Source organism: Anolis sagrei, chromosome 2 (assembly GCF_037176765.1).
Source record: "Anolis sagrei isolate rAnoSag1 chromosome 2, rAnoSag1.mat, whole genome shotgun sequence".
NCBI lineage: Eukaryota > Metazoa > Chordata > Lepidosauria > Squamata > Dactyloidae > Anolis > Anolis sagrei.
In genome coordinates this window covers 247,606,550-247,631,016 of record NC_090022.1, presented here as the reverse complement: position 1 = coordinate 247,631,016, position 24,467 = coordinate 247,606,550, and positions in this window count along the sequence as shown.

Below are 24,467 nucleotides of genomic sequence, written 5' to 3'. Positions count from 1 at the left end.
GTTATTTTTTTATAACGAAGCAATAATGAACCATTCAGGAGCAATTAAAAAACGAAACGAATTTTTAAATTTGTTTCGTAATTGTTTCGAATTCATTTTGTATTCGTTTCATTATTGTTTTGAAATCGTTTCGTCATTATTTCCGCATGTCTGGGGCAAGTTTTATAGTTGTTGTTTGTTTAATCAGTGAAAAAAAATTATAAATATCACACCAACAGTCAACAACAGAGGGAGAGGGAAGCTTCAGAAGTTCCCCCTGTCCCATTTGGAGGTTTTTTAGCGTATTTCGCGGTCGCGTCCGCCATTAATGAATCGATTCGTAATTGTTTCGTAATTGTTTCGTATTGTTTTTGTAATTTACGAAATTTCGTAAATATCAAACTTTTTTAAAGAAAAATTTCAGAATTCTTTTTAAAAACGAAACGCAAAAAACCCCTAAAAACGAATCGATTTTAGAAACAAATTTTTCCGTGGTTGCCCAGCCCTAGTGTCTGCATGTGTGTCTGCCATTAACAAAGTGATTCAGAAGTTTCAGAAAGTTTTGAAATTTTTAAAAAATCGGAAGTGACTTTAGAATCGAACCACTGGCACCACCTACATCCAAAACAAGTTTTGAACAATATTTTTTATCAACCAAGCCTAGTAGCTACTTTGAGATCCCCATATTACTGCAAGTCATCCCAGACTCAATTCATTTGCAGGTAGCAGTTGAAGGATAAGTAGTGAGCAAAATAATGACACACAACTACAAATATTCATTATTTATTATTTTAAATTAAAATACAATAGGTTGGATCCAGACATTGATATTGCTGGCAGGGAAAAGAGACCCCCCCTCCCTTTTCCTTTTTCCTTTTTTATTTTTTGTTAACTTTGCATCTTGTATCTCTGCTCTGGGGAGCAGACACCTTCAATGACAAATGAGTGTATCAGTGAGTTGCAGGTTCTTGAAATCGAAAGATTCAGAGGTGGGGCTCAGGATGGAAAAAGATAGAGGACAATCGGACACTTCTGATCAATGATGGAAGAAGATATGGCCTTGCTTCTTTGACTGGCTCATCTAATGGGGAGAAAGATCAGTACTCAGAACAAGGGAGAGGATTAAAGCTGCATAGCTATTTTCAATAGTTGCAATTATTGGCTGAGAATTGTGACTGATTTCTAGCTGTTTTAGTTGCTTAATCATGACAGAAAATAGCATGTCTCTTCATGAAAGAATGTTTAGGATGCTATTACCTGGTTGTTTGACAGTATTTTAGTGTTATGGTTGTATAACTGAACAGCCAGCCCTCCATTAGGGTTGTGATTTCGGGGCAAACCTTGTCCTGTTTCATGTCCCGGCTTTCGTAGGGGGGCCCTGGACTGTTTTTCTGGAAGCCTCCCAAAATCAGGAGAGTAGATATTTGTTTTTGGTTTGGGGCCCCAAAAATCAAACCATTATGGGGGGGGGGGGCTTTCCACCCACTGGCTCCTCTTCCTGGTGAGTGCTTTAAGGAGACTTCTGTTCTTCTTACCTGGCACCTGCTGTTTCTACTCTAGAGTAAGAGGCACTTGGCTGCAGGCACTGGCAGACACACACATTTTTTGGGCCTGCCTGCATGCCATGCCACACAGGCACTCTCCTTGGAAATAGAGTGCGTGTGTGATGTGGCGTGCAGGCAGGCCAGGGAAGTGCACACGCCTGCTAGTGTCTGCAGCTGAGTGCCACAGATACACTCTCTAAGAGTTGCAATAGTGCCCTCCTCAATAGTGATCTATGCAAAAGTGACTTCACAAGAGATTTATGGTTTAAGCCAATTCACTAATTTATAACAGATATGTAAATCCTAACTAGTGTTTTTAAAAGATCTTTTGGAAAGTTCCCAGGATCCTCCAATCAACCTGAACAAAGGTTACTCTGGCTGAGAGTTTCTGAGAGTTGTAGTTCAAAGAGTAACTTGTTTCGATTCTGATCCTGCCTGGGCCCCTTCCATTAAGCAGGGCACTTTTATTTATGTGTATGACAGACATAATATTCCATAGGGTACTATAATGTTGTAACACGTCCTAGGAAGAAAAAGATGGAGAAGTTGAATCAAACATAAATGCTGGTTGTTGTTGTTTTTGAAGTTTAAAATCTAAATTGCATGTTCAGACAAGCTTTTGATTTTTACCCATTTTTCATTTATTTCTTGAATTCTACCTGATCTCTTAACAAAGATTGTCCATCACACACCTAATGTTTTTCAGTTTTCCTTGTCAGAGGCCCAAGCTTCTATATTCAGCCTCCTTCTGGAGTTCAGTCTGCAACTTTTGGCTTGCCTTCAGTATGTCACATGCCATTAGGAGCCAGAGAGCAAATAATATATTTCCATTTTAAAATCTGAAAAATGTCACAAAAAGCTTTTGGCATTTATATGGCTCAGACAATCACACTTAACACCCTCTAATTCTCTCCACAACTAATTTCTTATGTTCCATATATATGCTCAGCAGGAAATCAGGAATACCTATTAGAGGAGGGAAAATGTGTTTTTGCAGCATAACCATTAATGTGAGCTAGTAACAAGAAGGCAGCGTTAAAGGAATCTGGTGAAAAAAATCATAAAGGTTCAGATGGAGAGAATTCAAACACCATTTAAAAAAACACCGCTTGAAAGGTCAGTACATGCAGTTGTGAAGGCAATTATTGCCTGTCTTGTTGTTATGTTGTACTTGCATTTCATTTCTTATTGTCTTTTATTGTGCTTACGTTATTGCCAGATGCCTTGAACACTATTTGGTGAACAGGTAGGATATAAATTTGCATTATAAATAAATTTTGTTTCTGCAGAAAATAAACCATGCAAAGCCCTTACTTTTACAGGTATGGAATATATATGTACATGAGATACATGTGGATACATGTGGCCTCTTTTTTTTTTTTTTACAAATGTTAGCAACTGTATATATATATTGCATAAATATTGGACAAATGTTGACCACTGTATATATATTTGATACACAAGGTCTCTGTTTTTGACAAATGATGAGGACAGAGCCAAGCAGGTGTTGTTCAGCATTGATTTATTTATTTACATAAGTAGGAGGAGCAAGTAACCTATATGCCCATCATCTTCCTTTCACTCCATATTGCTGGAGAAGATCTGAAAAGGCTTGACGTGTATTCATCCAGACATGATCTCAGAATTTCAGAGTTCCTGATTGGACAATCCTTTCAGTAACGCAAAGCTCTGCAATTTTATTCAGTTTGATGCATTTATAGCTCTTTTTCAGATGTTCGGGCAACACAAGTTGATTGGGACTAAAGCGGTAGGCATGTAGCATGCATCCCCACGTCCCTTTTCTCACGTAGGTGTGAATAATGTGACACATATATCAGTTCATGCAGGTGAAAACATGAACAAAGATTTCTTGCAAACACAATCTCTGTGATGACACTTCCATTACAAAACAGAACTTTTCTCCTCCTTCAAGGTTCATGTTTTCTCAAGAGTCAGAATTTCAAAATTAACAAGGACAACATTCTACCTAAGCTGAGTATGCTGCAAGAGACATCAAGGAGGGGAAATAACTTTAAAATACAAGTGAGCATTTTGCCACGGAGGGAACAGAACATTTTGCTGGTATTATGTCAGAGATAGACATGAAATGCTTCATTGCCAATGGCAAATTGCAGGAACAATTTTGTTCATGTGAAATGGGAATAAGTATTTACTCAGCATAAACTATTACTCATGACATAGTCTTTTGAAATAGCATAGCTCCAGGACATGAAAATCTAAACTGATCAATCATACAGTACTCCCTCTATGAAGCCAGGTAGAGATGTAAAGGAGGGGATATGTGGATTACCCAAAGGCGCTATAGTTTAAACATGAAAAATATTCTCACATTATGTTTTCCTAACAAGGAAGTATTCCCACAAATCACTCCCATATCTATGAATTTGGCATTTTTCGACAATTGTTTCTGTCCACATTTATTTGCTTTGGAAAAGGTATGGCTGTTGCCTGCTATCTGGTTGAACCTTTAAAATGTTTGTCATGCAAGTAGTTTGCAAAGACATTCTTACACCTCTTGAACCTCCAAAAGGCTATGAAGTTTCAACAGAATGATTAGAATTGTTCCTCTTAAGCGCCCACATGATTTTCTGGAACAATAAGGTGAATTGTCAAGTTTCAAGAGTAACTGGGTGGCACATAGAGCTCGTAAAGCATGCCAGCTTGAATATGCCAGTGCCCCCCATTAGTGGACAGGACATAGGCCACTTGGATATAATTGGGTTGCCATGGTGCAACCAGAATAAAAGAAAAGATATCACCCTCCTGGGTCTCCAAAGATGATGCTGGTTGTTGGAGGTACTATAGCATGTGCTGGAATCTAAGAGGATGGTGAATATTCTATTGTCAAACATTTACTGGGGAATCATCATCATCATCATCATCATCATCATCATATTTAATTACTTATTAATCACCCTCCATCCGGGAATGCTCTAGGCGATTTACAGCTAAATTGTAAAAGATAAAATACATACATACAGAAATTAAAAATTAACAGAGATCGAATGCTCTAGTAAAAAGCCAGGTCTTAAGTGCTAGAGTAAAAGACCCTAAGTCATGCATGGCTCTCATATAGGGTGGCAAGGAATTCCATAAGGCAGGGGCAGAAATAGAAAAAGCCCTGCGTCTGGTACTTTTCAAGTGCACTTTTCTAGGACCCGGTATATAGAGTAAGTCACGTTGGGCTGGTCGTTGCGACCTCCGATGATGGGAGAAGGAGAGGCAGTCCCTAAGGTACGATGGACCCTGGCCGTAAAGAATTTTAAAGGTCAGAACTAACATCTTATACAGGCCACGGTACTCAATTGGAAGCCAATGTAAATGTTGCAGCACTGGTGTTATATGGCATTTCATGGGCGTTCTTGTGAGTAACCTGGCTGCCGCATTCTGAACAATACGGAGCTTTCGGGTCGTAGACATAGGAAGGCCAACATACAGGGCGTTGCAATAGTCCAGCCTAGACGTGACCGTGGCATGGATGACAGTAGCCAGAGCCTCGTCAGATAGATAGGGTGCCAGTTGCCTCGCTTGTCATAGATGGAAAAAGGCCTGTTTGCTGGCAGCAGCGACCTGAGCTTCCACTGTCAGCAGCGAATCCAGGACAACACCTAAGCTCTTAACAGTGGTCGATGGAGATAGGGCGGCACCATCGAAGGTGGGTAACTGAAGAGTCAGACCTGTCGGGCGGCCATGCCAGAGAATCTCAGTCTTCGCCAGGTTCACCTTCAGTCTGCTAGCATTTAGCCAGTTCGACAGAGCCTCCAGACATCAGGCATTAATGAATGCAGCAGTTCTTTTACAGCAAATAAAATTCTCTACTCTGTCCTTACTTACTTAGGCGATCCCTCGCTTTCCGAGGATGATTGTCTTCCAATATTCTTGTGGGTCCATATGTGGCTGTGGAGCTCTATTCTTGCTCTGCAAGAATATATCATAGCTACTCTGTCCACTGTGTTGATGGAAAACATGCCCCCAGACCACTTTGTCTCTCAAACATGTTTATACACTTCCCAACTTAAAACAAAACTAAAGTAGGAACTTTTATGAGGTTTCCAAATAACTAGAAACATGTGCAGTGAAGTAGTTAAAAAGATACATACAAACACCTGCACATACACACTTCCTTCAGGTCCAGGCTAAGAAGTATGAGAATGGAGAAACACTAATTATCTAATGGAAAAGTGTGATTGCATTCCTCTCACTCCTGGAAGATCATGCCAGAGTATATATTTCAGTGAGACCTACCTTCAGCGTTAACTGTTCATTTGAAAGTATTATATCAAATCAGCAAATTGGGTTTGATCCTAGACAGACATCAGAGGGACATTGAAACTTCCAGATTAGGGTTACAGCCTGTGTTAGACAGGGTTACACTCCCCCTGAAGACGCAGGTTCGCAGCTTGGGTGTGATCCTGGATTCATCGCTGAGCCTGGAACCCCAGGTTTTGGCGGTGACCAGGGGAGCATTTGCACAACTAAAACTTGTGCGCCAGCTGCGCCCGTACCTTGGGAAGTCTGACTTGGCCATGGTAGTGCACACTCTGGTTACATCCTGCATAGATTACTGCAACACGCTCTACGTGGGGTTGCCTTTGAAGACAGCCCGGAAGCTTCAAATGGTCCAGCGTGCGGCAGCCAGGTTGCTAACAGGAGCGGTGCTCAGGGAGCACACAACTCCTCTGCTACATCAGCTCCACTGGCTGCCAGTTTGCTACCGGGCTCAATTCAAAGTGCTGGCTTTAGCCTATAAAGCCCTAAACGGTTCAGGCCCAGCCTACATATCCAAACTCATCTCTTCCTACGAACCCTCCAGGAAGTTAAGATCATCTGAGGAGGCCCTGCTCTCGATCCCGTCTGCTTCGCAAGCACGCTTGGCGGGGACAAGGGACAGGGCCTTCCCTGTGGTGGCCCCTCGGCTGTGGAACTCCCTGCCTAGGGATATTAGATCAGCCCCCTCCCTCCTGACTTTTCAGAAGAAAGTAAAAACCTGGCTCTTTGAGCAAGCATTCGGAACCCCAGAATAGATAGTCAAGCTTGAGATGGAGAATGACGGCCAAGACGATGAAACGGATGAGGATTGGAATGAGAGGGTATAGCTCTTTTTAAATTGTTATTGCACTGTCTTTTTTGTCTAAATGCACTTAATTGTTTTTGCTGTTGTATTGTATTGATGGCATCGAATTGTGCTGATATGTAGACCACCCTGAGTCACCTTCGGGCTGATATGGGCGGGATATAAGTGATGTAAATAAAATAAAATAAATTTCTAGTTTGTCAGCCATTTTTTTTGGGGGGGGGGGTAATAGATGAAGTTTAGCTCTACAAAGAGGCACTCTCCTTCAGCAGACTTGGGCTAAATGTCTAGCATATCCCCCTGGGACTAAGTGCAAAGTGGGAACAGGAGAGTGTAAAGAGAATGATTGCTTGAGATGTATTTTTCAACAGAAAGATTTTGGGACATATGAAGGGTTCAGGTGGCTTCCAAAATAGCTGTACTGTTGTATTGATATTTTGGTGTTAATTAATTGATACTACTGTTTTAATTGATTAATGATTTTGTATTGTGTTGTTGAAACTGGTTGTTAACCGCTCTGAGTCGCCTGAGGGCTGAGAAGAGCGGTATACAAATGAAGCAAACAAATAAATAATAAATAAATTCATCCTTAATGGTAATGAATTGGAATTGAGCATCTAATTGCCCTCCACTTTCAAAAAGCCATGGGTATTGAATACTTTCAGGTCTATATGATCAGTACAGTAGAGTCTCGTTTAACTGACCTTCGCTTATCCAACATTCTGTGTTATCTCTGTCAGGATGCTTGCACCAGGAAAGGGGCAAAGGAATCCTCCAGTGTGGCCTACAATTACCTCAAAGGCAGGGTAACGTGCCCTTCAGTGCCTTAGTGACAACAGCAAACAATCTTGGTTGCCTGGCAATGGGAAGGATGTTCTAGGGAGGGCCGTTGGAGAAAACCACCCCCAGCTCCTTCAAAGTCAATCCAGTCACTTTAAGGATCCCATCCATCCATCTTGCCCTTGGTCAGCCCCTCTTCCCTTTTCCTTCCATTTTCCCCAGCATCATTGTCTTCTCTAAGCTTTCCTGTCTTCCCATGATGTGACCAAAGTACTTTATCTTTATCTTTATGTAGCCAAAGTACTTCATCTTTATGTAGTGTGAAACTCTACTGTATTTTAATTTGTAATGTGTTATTTTGTGGTATAACTGTGCTTTATTATGTTTCAATTGTTATTTTTAAATTATGTCTATTTCTTTTATCCCATTATAAATTGTATGTTTTATACCTTGTTGTTAGCCTCTTTGAATCCCTGATGGGGGAGAAAAGCAGGATATAAATAAATAAATAAACTTAGTTCCATTTATCTAAAAATGGGAATAAAGGTGTCCAAAGACTGGCATATGTTGCCTTTACACAGTGGTGAAATGGACATGACACCTTGTTTCATGTGGCTGATGGTTATCAGAAATGTTATTCATTTAATGTTCATAATAGCTCATATCACAAAAGTAGATTTTCCTAACTCCTTTTATTCATTGGAATATTAATGGAAATAAAATCAGAGGCAAGGAAGAACAGTGTATATGATTTAAAAAAATATTCTGGATAGTGGCCTTATATTCAAGCACAGGGAGGGGAGGGGGACTACACATTTGTACACAGCAGCCCATTTTGTCAGATGCATGGGATGAATTGTGGAAACAGTCATATCACTGATGAAATTAGCTGCCGTTCCTGAACTTTTATGCCAAATAAAGCTGCCTAATCTTTAAGGTGGCACAGGAATCTTTGTTTTTCTCTTATAAACTAAAATGGCTAAACACTAAGAAATATACATATATGCAGTATCACCCAAATAAGGTGCAATGGCTTCAGCTGTCTAGCAAAACTATTCAATAAATTCAACATCTATAATTTTCCAATTTGATTTTTTTTTCTAAGTCATGTTATGGCATAACTGGAATTCACATTTTGAGTATAGTGAAAATAACATTTACTCAAAGCCTGGGAACTAGCAAGACTTGCAAAATCTGATTTGAAAACTAAATCAAAATTGGCATTCATTAATCTAACATGGTGACTAACCAGCACATCAGGAATGTGTACAAATTGGGACACACATTTTACAGTAGTCTCATCTATTGTCATTATTGACATTAGCCAAGCTTCATTGTTGATTTGCAGCATGTCACTTTTCATCCGGAATAAAAAGGAAAGTGGGGAGGAGATAAATGAAGGAAGCAGCACTTTTAAGACTGACTAGTTTATTTAAGTATAAGATTCATGAATATCCATCAATTTCTTCGAATGCACTGATGAAACATAATATAAAAACTGTTGCCAATAACTAGAAGCCACAGGAAGAGCTATCTCAAAACTTATATGTTTACTCAAAGTATTGTAATTTGAAAGTGTTCATTGTCTGTTTCTAACAACCTCATCAGACGGGATCCTTTCCCCGTCATATGTCTTTTCTTCTCCTCTTTCCTGAAGGAGTTCATTACACGATGCACACATACTTTCGGCTGGGCTCAGTCGAGAAAGGGGAGAGAAAGCCGCATATGCTCCTGCCACGACAAAATGGGAGGCTCCCCATGTTGCTTTCAAGATAATAGGGAGAAGCCAGGCAGTAATACTTCCCCCCATGGGATAAGGTTTCGGGTAAGCCGTGGTGTAGAGCGATAGTGTCTCCATGCCCTCCAAAAGGACCCTATGGATTTGCCAAAATGCATGATGAATCTATGGACATTTGTGATGGGATCATAAGACACTTCTCATTTTTATATACCCTTTGATAAATGTCACATACACATCTTTTAGGAATTTCAAAATGACAATACCTCATCCACTGTTCTAACAGGAAACATTTCCTCACTTTCCTTGTTTTTCTAATATTCAGAATGCAATCCTAAAACCACAGGAGCTGCAGTGGCACAATATGCCAGCTGAACTGCTGACCTGAAGGTCAGCAGTTCAAATTTGCAAGACGAGGTGAGCTCCCTTCTGTTGGCTCCAGCTTGCCATGCGGGGTCATGAGGGAAGCCTCCCACAGGATAAAACGTCCAGTTGTCCCCTGGGCAACATCCTTGCAGACGGCCAATTCTCTCACATCAGAAGCAACCTGCAGTTTCTCAAATCTCTTCTGACACGAAAAAAAAACAAAAAAACTAAAACCAGCCAAAGACCAGCTGAATGAGTGGTCAATGAATGCAATATAAATGTTCCTCCATCATTGGAGTTGGAACCCTATTATTTAGTGGCTATAATGCCAAATGAAACCCCTTACTGCATCAGTAGAAAATTCAGTAGACAACAATTTTGTACCAGGAGGGCAAGCATATAATGTAAAGATATGGGCATGTCAAACATGGCCAAAGATCTACAGGAGCTTAGGGAGGAAAATGTGGGATAAGACTGCAGAGTGCAATCTTCACTGCAGAGTGAGAGGGGGGTTAGAACAGGCCACGTAGCAAGGTCCAGGAAGCTACGTATGTGGAGGCCCAGGAGGCCTGAGAAGACACCCATCCAAGAAAGCACAAGAAACCTTCCTCAGAAAAGGCACACACCCAAGGAGACATACCCTTCAGTCAGAGAGAAGGCACACATAAAACAAAGAGAAAGGGGGGATAGGTAACAGTAGCTGGCACGACTGTAAACAACCATCACCATCCTGTGAGAGAGCAAAAAGTACCATAAGCAAAGTAAAACTTGGCCCGAAGCAGTAATAAGAAGAGAAGTTGCAGTAAACTGGAAGTCAATGATACCAAACAGTCAGTTCTCAGTTCTCAGTACTACTTGCCAGATGGCCAGCCAAGAGGGATCATGACTGGCCTTAAGTATCCTAGGCCAGGTTTTAAGTAATCTAGGCTCCACCTGTCACAACTACCTAGTTCCGGCACGTAACCCCACAAACGAAACCTCAGACTAGAAACAGTAAGTATATTCCCCATCACACTCTTATATTGGGTTTATAGCAATTTAAAGATCTCACATTCTCTTAGTGAATTTTCAAAATTATAATTTGGTGATGACATGGTTGCTGGGAATTCCCAGTTCACATCTTAGAACTACAGTACCCAGTAGTTCCCCAAAAAGTGATGAAGTCAATCAAAGCCAAGTAACACTTCTATCCCAACAACAAAATAACCCTCCTTGAGATCTAAGTTTTCTCTATTCCATAGGAGGGGTGATAATGCCCTTTATGAATACAGTAATTGTTTCATTAATCAATCACTAGGAATTTAAGAGCAAACTTATTTCTTGAGAGTAGATGCAACATCTTTTTTGACACAAGACACATATCACAAAAAAGCATAACTACTTAGGCTGCCAGTTCCTGCCATGGATTTTAATATCTGAGAAAGCTCTCAAAGAACAACATAACTGGAGTGAAAGAGGTAATAACTCATAACATAAGTCCATTGAGCCACCATGAAGCTGAGTGCGATGATGAACTGAAAGCTTTTGGACAAGTTTTATCACACCCAAAGCAACGCATTATTTTTTTGACATTGTTTCATTTGAAGCAAATGCTAATTAGTCGTTGCAAATTATCAATTGTCTCAAGACACTTCATTCGCTCGATGGTGTAGCCACATCTCAGCTGGTTTTTCTCGACCATGATTTGCAAATGACAGTTTTTAAATTAACAGCTGCTCTGTGTTATCATAAAAGCAGGCACAACGGTCAAGCTTCCAACTGGTTAGGAAGCTGGACCGTGTTGTCAAATGCAGGTGATACATACACTTGCATTGAGGGGCATTAAAGAAATAGGACATTTTTCACATTTCAAAATGGAGTCCTGATTAATGCAAGGCACTTAGAATCATAGAATCATAGAATAATAGAGTTGGAATAAACCACATGAGCCATCTAGTCTTATCCCCATCCATACAGGAAAAGCACAATCAAAGCACCTCACTACCTCTGAGGATGCTTGCCATAGATGCAGGTGAAACGTCAGGAAAGAATGCCTCTAGACCATGGTCATATAGCCCGAAAAAACCTACAACAACCCACACAATCAAAACAGCCCCAACAAATGGGTATCCAGCCTCTGTTTAAAAGCTTCCAAGGAAGGAGCTTCCACCACACTCCGAGGCAGAAAGTTCCATTGCTGAACAGCTCTTGCAATCAGGAAGTTCTTTCTAATGTTCAGGTGGAATCTTCTTTCCTGTAATTTGAAGCCATTGCTCTGAGTCCTAGTTTCCAGGACAGCAGAAAACTAGCCTGCTCTCTCTTCCTTATGACACCATTTCACATATTTATACATGGCTACCATATCTGCTGTCAACCTTCTCTTCTGCAGGCTAAACATACCCAACTCTTTAAGACACTCCTCATAGGCCATGCTCTCCAGATCTTTGATCATTTTAGTTTTCCTCCTCTGGACACCTTCCAACTTGTTAATATCTCTTTTAAACTGTGAGGTCCAGAATTGGACATAGTATTCCTGGTGAGGTCTTAACCAGAGCAGAATAGAGAGGCACCACGATTTCCCTCGATCAAGACTTTCTATGCAGACCAAAATCCCATTGGCCTTTTTACCTGCTGTATCACACTGTTGGCTCATGTTCAACTTGTTGTCCATGAAGACTCCAAATCTTTCCCACATGTACTGTTGTCAAGTCATTCTGTATTGTTGTATTTCATTATTTTTTTTGCCTAAGTGTAGTATCTTAAATTTGTCCTTGTTTAAATTCATTTTGTTAGTTTTGGCCCAGTTTTTTGTTAAGTCATTTTGAATTCTGATCCTGCCTTCTTGAATATTAGCTATCCCTCCTAATTTGGTGTCGTCTGCAAACTTGATAAGCATGCTCTCTAAACCTTCATCCAAGTCATTAATAAAAACGTTGAACAGTACTGGGCCCTGGGTCAAAGTCTGTGGCACTCCACTAGTCATTTCTTTCCAGGATGAAAAGGAACCATTGGCAAGCATCCTTTGGATGCCGATCACTTAACCAATTACAAATCCACTTAATAGTAGCTTTGACTAGTTCACATTTAGGCCTTACTGAAGTCAAGATATGCTACATACACATCATTTCCTGTATGTACCAAACTTGAAACTCTTATCAAAAAAGAGGCAAGATTAGCCTGGCAAGACTTGTTTTTAAGAAATCCGTGTTGACTTTTATGATCACCATGCCTGTAGCCACCACCCCCAAAATTTTTCAGGTTAAAAAAACCTGCTTTGCTCATGAATTTTTAACTACAATTTGAGCAGTTTCTGCCCTTGGTATTTATTGGCAGGGATTTCCCAGCAGAGCATAACGACTAGGCTGGAGGGTTGGGTAGCTGCACTAAGCAGAGTTACCCTCCTGGGTTGCCTCAAGGAAGGCATATTCTGTAACAAAGGAGGTTTAGCCTCCCCCCCCCCCTTTAGAAAAAACACTTAATAAGTTGTTGCCTGGGTGAGTCACACTCTCGTGACCTCAAATCATGATTGCTGGACCACATCAGAAGGTTGCAGACAACTCCTTCTTTTAAAATAATGCTTAATGGATTGTTGTCTGGAGGGAGTCACACTCTCTCAACCCCAGGAAGGCAAAGGTAATTCTACTCATTAACTGTGTCATCACATACTGAGTCCTACATTTAATTGCATGCCTCATGTTAGGAGTTATGTTTTGGCCTCATGTTAGGTTTTAAACTCTTGCAATTATATCAGGGGGTCTCTTTTGTTTCAGCCCCCTGTTAAACTTTCTGTCTTGCCATTATATTGGGAGGCATCCATCTTGTGTTCAGCTTTATAGTCTTTTCCAGTATATTAGAAAGCCTTCATTTGGAGGTCTACATTTTGTCAGGCTTCATGCCTTTGAGTTCTCTATACAACAGTGAGACTTCTTCCCAAGCTGAACAACTTCTTTTAGCTGTTCTGAATGCTTAATTTGTATCAACCATACACATTCTAAGAAAGCTTCTGTCATCATCTCTTCAACTTAGCAAGAAATTACCAAGAGTAGATATGAACATTTTTGGTAGTCTGCAACATGTCGACAATTCTTAGAAAAAGCCAGGGAGATCCACACAGAATCTATGAAAGAATTTCAAGAGACCTTTGACACAGCAAAATCAGTGGTAGAGTCTATGGGTGGAGTAGTGAAGGTTCCTCACATCTGTCCAAAACAGACTTGTAAAAGCAACATCCAAGCAACTTCACCAACACCAATGGAATATTATAGGCTAAATGTGTACATCCCATTTCTTGACATTTTCTACAGTCAGCTTCAAGAAAGGTTTACAAGAGAAGTAGTTCAGAAACTGTAAGTGTTCCTCCCTATTAATGGTGGCCATTTAAAATCCAACTTAAACAAGTGCACAGAACTTTACAATGAATTCCTTCAAGATGGAAAACCATCAGTTGCACTGGAAGCATATCTCGTCTGTGATGGACAGTTTTTTCTTAATGTAAAGAAACTTCTTCAGATTTCTGCAACATTGCTACTGTCAACAGCTACAAATGAAAGATTGTTTTCAACTCTTAAAAATTTGAAAACATATATAAGAAACACAATGGTGCAATAAAGACTGACTTGACTTGCAGTCTTTAGTGTCCATTGAAGTTTATTGATGGAGCCCGATTTCTGTCAAAGTATATTGACACAGATTTCCAGTGTTTCCAACAGACACTGTGGTATTCTTTTGTAACTATAAATTTCAAATTTCAATAAAGAGAGAAATGGAAAGAAGATAGTGCTAGGCCCAGACAGTGGCCATGGAGGGACAATACTTTATCCAAAGACATGCAAGCAGGCAGGGTTGGGGCATGCACATACAATCGTCAGGTTTAACCAGAGCAGGCAAGGGGGAGGGGGAGGAGGGGGCAGAGAAGCCCAGAGCTCCTCGGTTTGCTTCATGGAAGCCTAAGGGTTCCACAAAGCACAAGTTTGAGAGCTGCTGCTCTATGTAGCAATCATCATCATTTGAAAATGTGAAATAGTCACATTTATAAAAGTAGACTATAGTATAACCCAATAATCCTTTATTATTGTCAGTATCAGAATTGTCTCTTCTATTGTTCTATATATTCCTGGTCAACCTCAGATTTCATCTATCCAACCGATTATCTGCAGCCAGTTTTCCTCAGTTTACTATCCTGGACTCCGTAAATGAATTTGCAAATAAAATTGTGGCACAGTCCCAAGTATCAGAAGTAAATAGGTAAGATTTTGCATATAGTGTTACAATAAAATTAATCTTCTACTTCGTGGGCAATATGAATGCATATTCTCCTCAACTCTGGAGTTTCATTTTGAACTCACTCACTTGTTAGTTGAGATATAAGTTTGTCTAAGCTACAGAGGGGCTGCTACCCTGGAAGACAGAGTGAAATTTGGGTAATCTGGATTTAGCTGAGATTTAGAGCTAAGGAGTCGGTGCAAAGGTGAATTGACTCTACATGATGCACAGGGTTCACTCACCTTAATGCAGGAGAAGGCTGCTTAATTTGGCCTTGTTCCCTGAAGCTAACCTGAATTTTGTGGTGGTGTGAACAGTTTGGAAATAGCCCTTTCAAAGCAGCCATGACAGTTCACCAAGCTTTTCCTAGCCTTGGCACTGAGCTTACTTTCCCTCTGTTGTTCTAGATCTAGCAGTGGCCACTGGGCACAAAACTGGAAGTGGTCATCCTTTATCACCGTTTACTCAGAAGCCAGTCTGAGTAACAACGTGTTCAGAGCAGCCATTCTTGCTTTCCTCCCTCCCATCTCTCATGAATGACAGTGGGAAAATAAGGGTGGCAGTTCAGAGCCAAAGCCGACACCACTGGTTTGAACAGATGCCATTCAGATATGGGGCTACCTCAGTGCCATGCAGTGCAGACACCTGCCAGTTGCTGAACGGACTCCACAGCTGGTCATGAAGATTTCAGTGGCACAGAGGAAGAGTTCCCCAGTCTGGGCCAGCATTCCTGATTCACTTCTGACATAATAGAAGACTACCAACCAAGTTTGCAGACCAGTTATTCCAGAGTAATTGGATGAAAGTCAATATACTATCCCCAAGATAAGAGAAACAAGGAATGAGTGCCAAGCTCAAATTAACCATGAAATAAATGCTTAAAGAATTCATAATAGCTCTGGTTCCATTACAATTCGACTATGCTGAAAAGACTTAACAAGCATTTACAGCAAACATTAAAAGATAACGGCATCTATTGGAAATGGATCAGCTTAACTCAAAGTACAGTTAATTAACTGATTTCAGCTTCAAGCTGTTCACAAATATTATTGTTTCAGGTTTTACACATTCATAGCATCAGATGAACTTGAACTTTTTGTCACGACTTCCAGACAAAATTATTTCTACAGCTCCCCCATATTAAACTAATAATTTTAATGGCTGAATATAGTCAAACTGCATTATTAATACTGTCCATCCAAAGCCCACCCTTCTTTTTAAAAATTGGAACTATGGTTGGAATTTTGCTAGGCATACACACACATCCTTTGAGTCTGCAGTTTTGAATCTGTAGCTATCCTTGTTCAGGTTCTGTGGGGCTAGTATTTTCTTCCTCCCTCTACACAACTCAAAGCCTCTCCTGAAAAGCCTCTGAGGTTGCCCTGCATAGTAATTCTTTGCTTTGTTGTAATTGTGCAAGATTGGAAACAATCTGGGTGACTTAAAATTGAGACGCTAGTACTGAGATCCGTGGAGGACCATAGTAGATCTTAGCACTGTTTTTGCCTCTGGCTAAAGGACATAGCCAGATATGGTGACATAATGAGATACTTCTCCAAACCTGGTTGTTTGTCACAAAGCATGGAATATAGGAGGCTTCAGTGGCTTTTCAGTAAGTTTGGGTAAGCCATATGACTCAGCATGGCATAGGTCCAAGTGTAGATATTTCTGCTATGCTGAGAAGATGTTGAATTAAACTCAAAGTATGTCACCATATAGCATTAAAGAATATCCAACTATATATACAACTTTTTTCTTTCTTGACAGAATGCAAGGACCAAGATATGGTATTCAGTTTCAAAAGCACATTTTATTTAATTTAGCCCATGTTTTGTAGCCAACATGAAATCTCATTGTGACTTGTGCAAATCAGTCTTAACGAAGTTGCCTGCTTAACACAAGAGGAATACTGATATATGTATTTTCCAATTTAATGTACACAATTCTGCCATATCCCTTTGAAGTATTTTAAGTAAGCAAAACTTTGAAACAACCTTAGAGATATCTTTGTATGTTTGTATTCCTAAAAATTAAGTTAGTGTTTTTTAAACTAATAAATAGATGCCTGAGTTGCTATTTCAAACATCTAAATTCTACATTTCTTCATTGAAATTTGCTCCCATTCTATCTCATGTATAATAAATTTGTTCCCACTGGCTCATACAGCAGGAATACCAAGCAAATGCCTCAATGCATTTGGTTTTTGCAAAGCCGCACTTCATTAGTTGTTGACATTAAGCAACTGTGGCAATCTTTTAGAACTGGAAATTTACCCAACAAAGTTTAACCATGCTGGTGAATTCACAAGTGGAAATTCTAACACACTGGATATATTTGCTGATAAACTCCACACAGTGTGAAATTCCAGACAGTCTGGCAGAGGATCCTTAATAATAATAATAATAACAACAACAACAACAACAACAACAACAACAACAACAACAACTTTATTTTTATACCTGCCTCCATCTCCCTGGAGGGACACGGGACAAATTAAACATGGAACAAAATATCCACAGAGCATCAAAACGAAACAAACCATTAAAACAAAAACCACAATTAAAATAAAACAGCAAATGATAATTCCTGCAATGTATTCAAGCTAACTGGAAGACTCAGCACTATACTACAATTTCAGACCCACACTACAACAGTCTTGGTCTAGATTTATAACCATTTATAAAAGAATAATAAAGTATATAATTTTTTAAAGCCTTCTCTCTGCTTGTCAAAATTCATCCAGGTAGTATATACCTACCACCACCAAATTATGTAATGCATCATTCCCTCTGCATACAATGTACTGTATTTATTACATGTATTAGTGCAAAGCCTCCATCTTTTACAACATTTGTGTTCTTTATCCTTCTGTTGGATCATGGCAAATGTGTTGGAGGACGACATTGTAGGAGTTGTAGTCTTAGAGGGACCCCATAGCATTGAGCCAAAACATCTAAAGTGGTGACAAACTTCATTCATTCTACAGTATAGTAGATGCACTCATCATCTGTAGTATGATAGTTCATTCCAAGTATATTGCTTGCACCAAGGCTACTGACTCACAGAAATGATAAAAAATCATTTTAAATTGTAAAATGTATTGTATACTATAAGTGCTAGGCATAGAAGAAAGCACTATTTCCTTCATATTTTAAAATTGCAGGGGGTAATTTTAAAACACCATCAGATAGCTATGTTAATATTGGATGCTGTTATTTTCAGTGTCAGCTTTATATGTAGTTTGATTTCTGATTTCATATACATCATAGGAAGATTCCCATGGTATTATTAGAAATTGTCTACAAAAATTCATCTAACCATCTCAGTAAAATCCTCTTTGTATTTCAGAGGTTCAAAGATTATTACATACAATTGTGCTCTCATAGTAGTCTGGTGAGTACTGTGAGGAGAGAAACATAGACCATGTTAAATCAATCTAGGTAATAAAGTTATAATGTCCTATCAATAAAAATATAGATTTTTCTAAAACTGCTTGAGTTACAGTTTAGACATGAACTAAAATAAATTGTATTGACTGAACAAACTCTAATGTCATGATGCTACCAAACATATTTCCTACTCCATAACTGTCTAGAAATCAAACAAGGGATTAAAAATGTTTTGACCACCTCATGTAACTATCATTCATTCTCATATGTTCCTTCCTGAAAATGTCAATGAAAAGATTGTTTCAACAGGAATCTCACTTCTCCTTATCCTAATTAATAAAAAAATGTTGTGAGACAGGCTTGAAAACAAAGCAAATCTGAATGTGGCCTATAGATTTTAATCACCATTGATGACATGGGGGGAAATCATCCTGGGGTCAATCCAGAATATGGTTAAAGTACCAGTGATCATTTTTGTTGATGATATCAAATGCAATACCTTGGCAAATGGTGGGTTTTATGTCAGTTGAATAATATAGAAATTTAGTTAGAAATTTAAAGGAACTATCCAAGTGATGAACCTATTCGGAGGCGGGGGTTCATGGCATATTTAATGTTCAGAGTAAAATCCAGAATACATCCATTGTTGACATGGGATGGTTCCACATGAACACTTTATCCTGGGGCAATCTAGAGTGTAATATTCTGGATTGGCCCCAGGATGGTTTTGCCCATAAGCCCCTGTAGAAGCAGGATGTAGTCCTGACTATCCAGTGATGCGAAGCCTGGTTTGGTGGCATCAGATGGCCACTCTTGCCATCACCACCCTGTTCTTGTCATAGTGCCAAGCACTGGGCACAACATGGCTAGCGTTCATCACTGGTTTCCTGAAGTGATGTTGGCTGGAGTTCAAGAGCCCTTGTGCCCTTGGTGATGTAACTCCAGAAAAGGAGCAACAGTTACCTCCAGTGGCTGCTACAACAATGAGAAAAGGTGGGGGACAGTAAATGCTATTCCATTGTCTGGTCCATCCAAACCTAGGGAATATGGGATAGGCACATAAATAGTTGTGGCCAGTTACCTCTCAGAAATGGCCCAAAAGTTTACATAAGACTAAAGTTGCAGTTTGCTCTCAATTCTTGGGGTGAATTCAAAGCAACCCATCACTTTTTTAAAATGTTATCTCTGAGAACTGGCCCAAAAGTTTATGCAGGACCAAAGTTGCAGTTTGCTCTCAATTCTTGGGGTAAATTCAAAGCAACTTGTGACCTTTTTAAAAATGTGGTTCAATCTTCTGTGTGTCATGCTGCCACCATGACTGCATCCCCTTCAGAATAAAGGGTTTGTGTAGATGTGCCCATAGAAACCACCAGCTACCACTACACTATAATGTCAAACCTCCAGTGAAAGTAGATGAAGCACTTGCCTTCACTGAGGAATTTCCAGAATTTGGGGCACCTTGCTAATCAGAGATCCAAGATGGTGCTTATAAAGCCAAAAGCCCTGCTACCATACACATTACACATTCTGGAAGTTTGGATAGTGAAAGCAAGTCATCTCCTCCTGCTCAATGGCCACAAATTAGTAGTGGAGTCCACTTCCACAGCCAATCTGTCACCACTCAGATTAGAAAGAGCCTGTGTCCTAGTGCCATCCAGCTACTATTTCAGTGATGATGAAAAGATATTGCACAGTAGAAATTGGATATCTCCTTGTGCAACTAGCATAACAAATAGTACATTGAGTGAGTCGTTGAGATGATCCAAATATTTACCCACTATCCCTCTTTAATTTTCCATTGTTTCTCTAAATTTAAATATATAAAATTACTTAAAATGCCCCCATAAAAAGCCTGCCTGAAAGGGACATATAATTGCACAGGGCAGGGGGTGGTGTTGTTTGTAAGGAGTGAACTTGTGTTCTTGTTATGTACCTTATTTTTTACTTGTGGAGATCCTAAAGCAAGCCGATCATTGGATTTTCTTGGCAAAGAGGTTTTGTCCCTGTCTCCCTCTGATTCTGAGAGAAAATGTCTTCTCCAAGTCACCCAGAGGGTTTCCATTGCTGAGCAGGGATTCAAAACCTGGTCTCCGGACTGCAATCAGGCACTCAAACCACTACACTAGCATCCTGAAATTAACAGTATTTCATTTTTCCATAAAGGAACATAATTTACCTCTCCTTATCACAAAAGGTAATGCTTTCTCAGTGACACATTCAACAAACATGATACTTTCAAGCTTTCAATGTATTGATAGAACTTTCAGAGTTTATACAAAGGTATTCCCAATTTCATAATTCCAGCAAACCCCCCCCCCCCCCACCCCACTTATGAGCAACATGGGTCCTGCTCTTGCCTGGATTTCTAACCAAGTACTCACCCTCAAACAAAATAAGTTGCCATTTAGTTGTATTTCCTATGCATTTCAAAAGCAGACACAATCGGAAATTTCCGACAGACAACATGGATATCCATGTGTGACTACTGAAAATCAATGTTTCTAAACTTAGCATTACTTAGATAAGGATTTGCAAAACTGGAAGGAGTAACCAGCCTCTCTTAATGTATCAAAATCTGGTAAGATAAAAATAAAATCATAATAATTATAATTAAAGAAACCCACAGAGTGGAAAAAAAATAAACAGCAAGGAAATAAATAAGCTGCTGTGGATGATTTAATGGGTTTTGAACAAATAAGAGTATGTTTTAAAATCAAAGCAAAAAAGGAAACAAAAAGAAAAACAACACAGCTTTGGGTGAGCAAGAACTGCCCCCTACTAATCAGCAAATAACAAAGACATAAATTAAATGATTGCTACTCCAAGAATGACAGTAAGGACAATTTTAGTATCATTTGAAACATGAATTATTAATGCCTTCAGTGCCTGGCTGCAATATGCTTCATGTCATATTTTGCTTCTGTCTATCCATTAAAAAGAGAGTTTGATAATGCAAATGTTAATTGCCATAGACAGCCATGTACAGTATGAAAGACTGTCTAAAGAGACTCACTTGGCAGATGCATTCGCAGACAAAGGCTATTTCATCAGAAAATATATTTTTAAAACACATACAACAAAAAAGATTTTGCTGCATTAAACACACATAGGGATTAATTATAATAAATAATATATTGACAACATATCATATTTACTAAAATCTAATACTCACTTTTTTACTAAATTACACAGCCAAAAATAAGGTAAGCATTAGATGTGATGATGCAATCAAATCACATACATAAACCCATCTGCGCCCCTCAGTCTAATTTGGGAGGGGGGGTGTAGCTTCTCAACTGACCTATTCGCAAGGCCTTCAAAACTTCCCCCTTGGTTTTGAAGGTCTTGTGAATGAGGGTTTATTTGGGAAGCTGTCTGAAACAAAAAGAAACAACATGGAAAAAACAAAACAAGGGAACAAAAAGGCTTGGCTTCCAATCCTCCAATTGAAGGTTTTATTTGCCTCTAAAACGAATTCTTTCTAATAGAAATTATATTATTATGTTATTTATCAAACTAGGTTACATATGTAAACTTCTATACAACATGATTTTTACTATTCTTCAAATATTATAGCTTATTATCTGCTCCAGCTTTTTCTTAAATGTGTCCCAACTGATTGCCAGTCTCGCTTAAATTCCTCTATTTCATCAGTTTTCAAGATTTTAGGAACCCTTTTATGTACAAACAGATTGAAGATGGACCCTAAAAAGTCCCCATGGAGTTGGAGACCCTGATGTTTAGGATGATCTTCAGACTTCTTCCAGTGAAGAGGATCCCATAGGCACAGGGATATTCATGGGAAAGCACAGAAACACCCATCCTCTACTCTATTTTAGCCTGTGTGCTTTCAAGAGCTTCATGACCTTATGATTCAGGAAAATCGCTTTTAACTGGAAGGGAAATACTGTATATACTCACACATACACCAACGTCATGTATATATTAGAGCAGATTTTGATATGATCCAAGAATAAGCTGAGAGTCATTCCATGGAGAGAGGAAAGTACCAACACCACCTCAATGGACCAGCTGCCATTTCCCCACCTAGGCATTCATAAAAGACTGAGACAGCACCTTAGTAGAAATAGCAGAAACGTTCTCCTAAGATGGACTAAGTTCTTGCCTTTCAGCACTCTATTCAGAGATGTGGATGAGTTCCTTTCTTGAGAAGACCCATGGATAAGTTGACCCATTTTAAAACTAAAATTTCTGTTTATATATGGAAGTATATACTCACTTATTTCCTATTTCTGTTTCCTTCTAGCTCAGTTTTGGTAGTAAAAATGTGTCCAGACCAGTTGTTGGACATAGGAAATGGCTTGATGCGAATCCATTTCCTGCTGCTGGAATCTCTCATTCCAGCAGCAAAAGCAAGCAAGATCATAGTGAAGTGAGCAACTTAAATTTCCAGCAGACCATTAAAACTGTGACTGCACTTGAAACTTTGGTGATATCTACATTAGACACTGATTGCAGTGCTGTGTAATTCTTTGTGGGCTGAACGTTTATTAAGTAGGCAAACTAATTAATAATTAATTTGTTTTTTCCCAAGCTCTGGCAAAGATTTATATACTGCTCTATATGTGTTGATTACCAGAGAGCTTACAATGATATAAAGGCCATTTTTAAAAAGATCCAGTGCAATTACAATAAATCATAATATAGTTTTGCAGGTGAATGCATGAACGTTTCTATGATTTCCACATCTCCCATCAGAAGCCTTAAGAAGCTGGGGGACAACTGTCAAAAGCAAAGGTTGTTGGTGTAAAAATGTTCACAATACAACCAAGTATTTAGTGCCTGTCTTACAACAATTCAGTGAAATTTTGATTTTAAACTCAGATACTAGTAGGAATATTGGGGGATAGGGGTTACATTTTTGAACAAAGCTTCCAAATATGCATTTCCTGGAATTGTACACAGATTCAAAGAATTTTTCTTTAAACTGATCCTTGCCCCAAATAATAAAGTGCCATTATTAGTTCAAATGCTGAGCTGAAATGTATTTGTTAAAGGTGCCTACATAATTTATTAGAGAGATTGCATATGGAAATAAGTGTGAATTTCTATGCTGCAATTTAAATTGGTAGACTACAGAGGAAAATGGGTGGGAAGGGCTTATGACATAATAAATACACAATGAAACGCAATAAGTCTGATTTGTGGGATTGTGGCAGGATTGTGGTGCAGCTGGCTGAGTGTCAGCTGCATTAAGATCACTCTGACCAAAAGGTCATGAGTCCGAAGCCAGCCCGGGCTGGAGTGGGTGTCCAACCATTGTGTAGCCTGTTGTCGACCTTTGCAACCCGAAAGACAGTTGCATCTGTCAAGTAGGAAAATAAGGTACCACCTTGTGTGGGAGGCTAAATTAACTAATTTATGAGGCCATAAAGAAAACTCCGGGGAATGTGGAATGCGGAAGAACTTCATTGGTGTCGCTGATGGATGATGAAAGCAGCAGCTCCCCTGGCTGCCAGAAATAAAAAGTTAAATAGCCTCTGTGTATTGTCTGTATTCGTTGTCTGTCAAACTGGCATTGAATGTTTGCCATATATGTGCATACTGTAATCCGCCCTGAGTCCCCTGCGGGGTGAGAAGGGCGGAATATAAAAACTGTAAATAAATAAATAAATAATTGTCCATAGTTAGCTATTGCAATTATCACTTTGAAAAATAATGATTTTTTAAAAACTTTCATGTTGAAACACAGTAAATGACACTTTCGTCACCTTTCAGCTCGTGATCTATAGCTGTTAATATCTGTGAGTCTTGCAGACAAGAATGTCTGGGCTGGTGCTTTAAGTTGCATCAATTTTGCTCCAGGGTCAAAGCATACTGATCTGATTTCTCTTCCACAGACTGGTCACCTATTGCTTAGTCATGCAGAAATGACCTTTCCATTTAAAGAAATTCATACTGCTCACTGCTAACATGAGACAAAAGGTAAGGATTAAGTTATTAGGGCAGAGTGAGCCCTGGGGTAGCTTCATTTGCATCAATCATGCTGAAACACACAAAATCACCACAACTTTCACAAATGATAATATGATACACACAGATAGAGAAAGAAGACAGCTCATCTGGCTTCAAGTTTGGAATTTCACAGAAGAAAAATACCCAGAGAAATTATGCCAGAGTATAAAAGATAGCTGTCAGTCTGATTTAAAGGCTAAGGAATACATGAAATTCTTTGCTCAGCAAGTCCTTCAGGGTCTGGTAGTAAAACACAACTGGGAACCTAGGAAAAGTCATTTTGTGGAGCTTTAATTATGTACTCAGTGCTTGGAGAAGCCTTTTCCTTTTTTTTCCTTTTTTTTTTTTTTTACTATTTT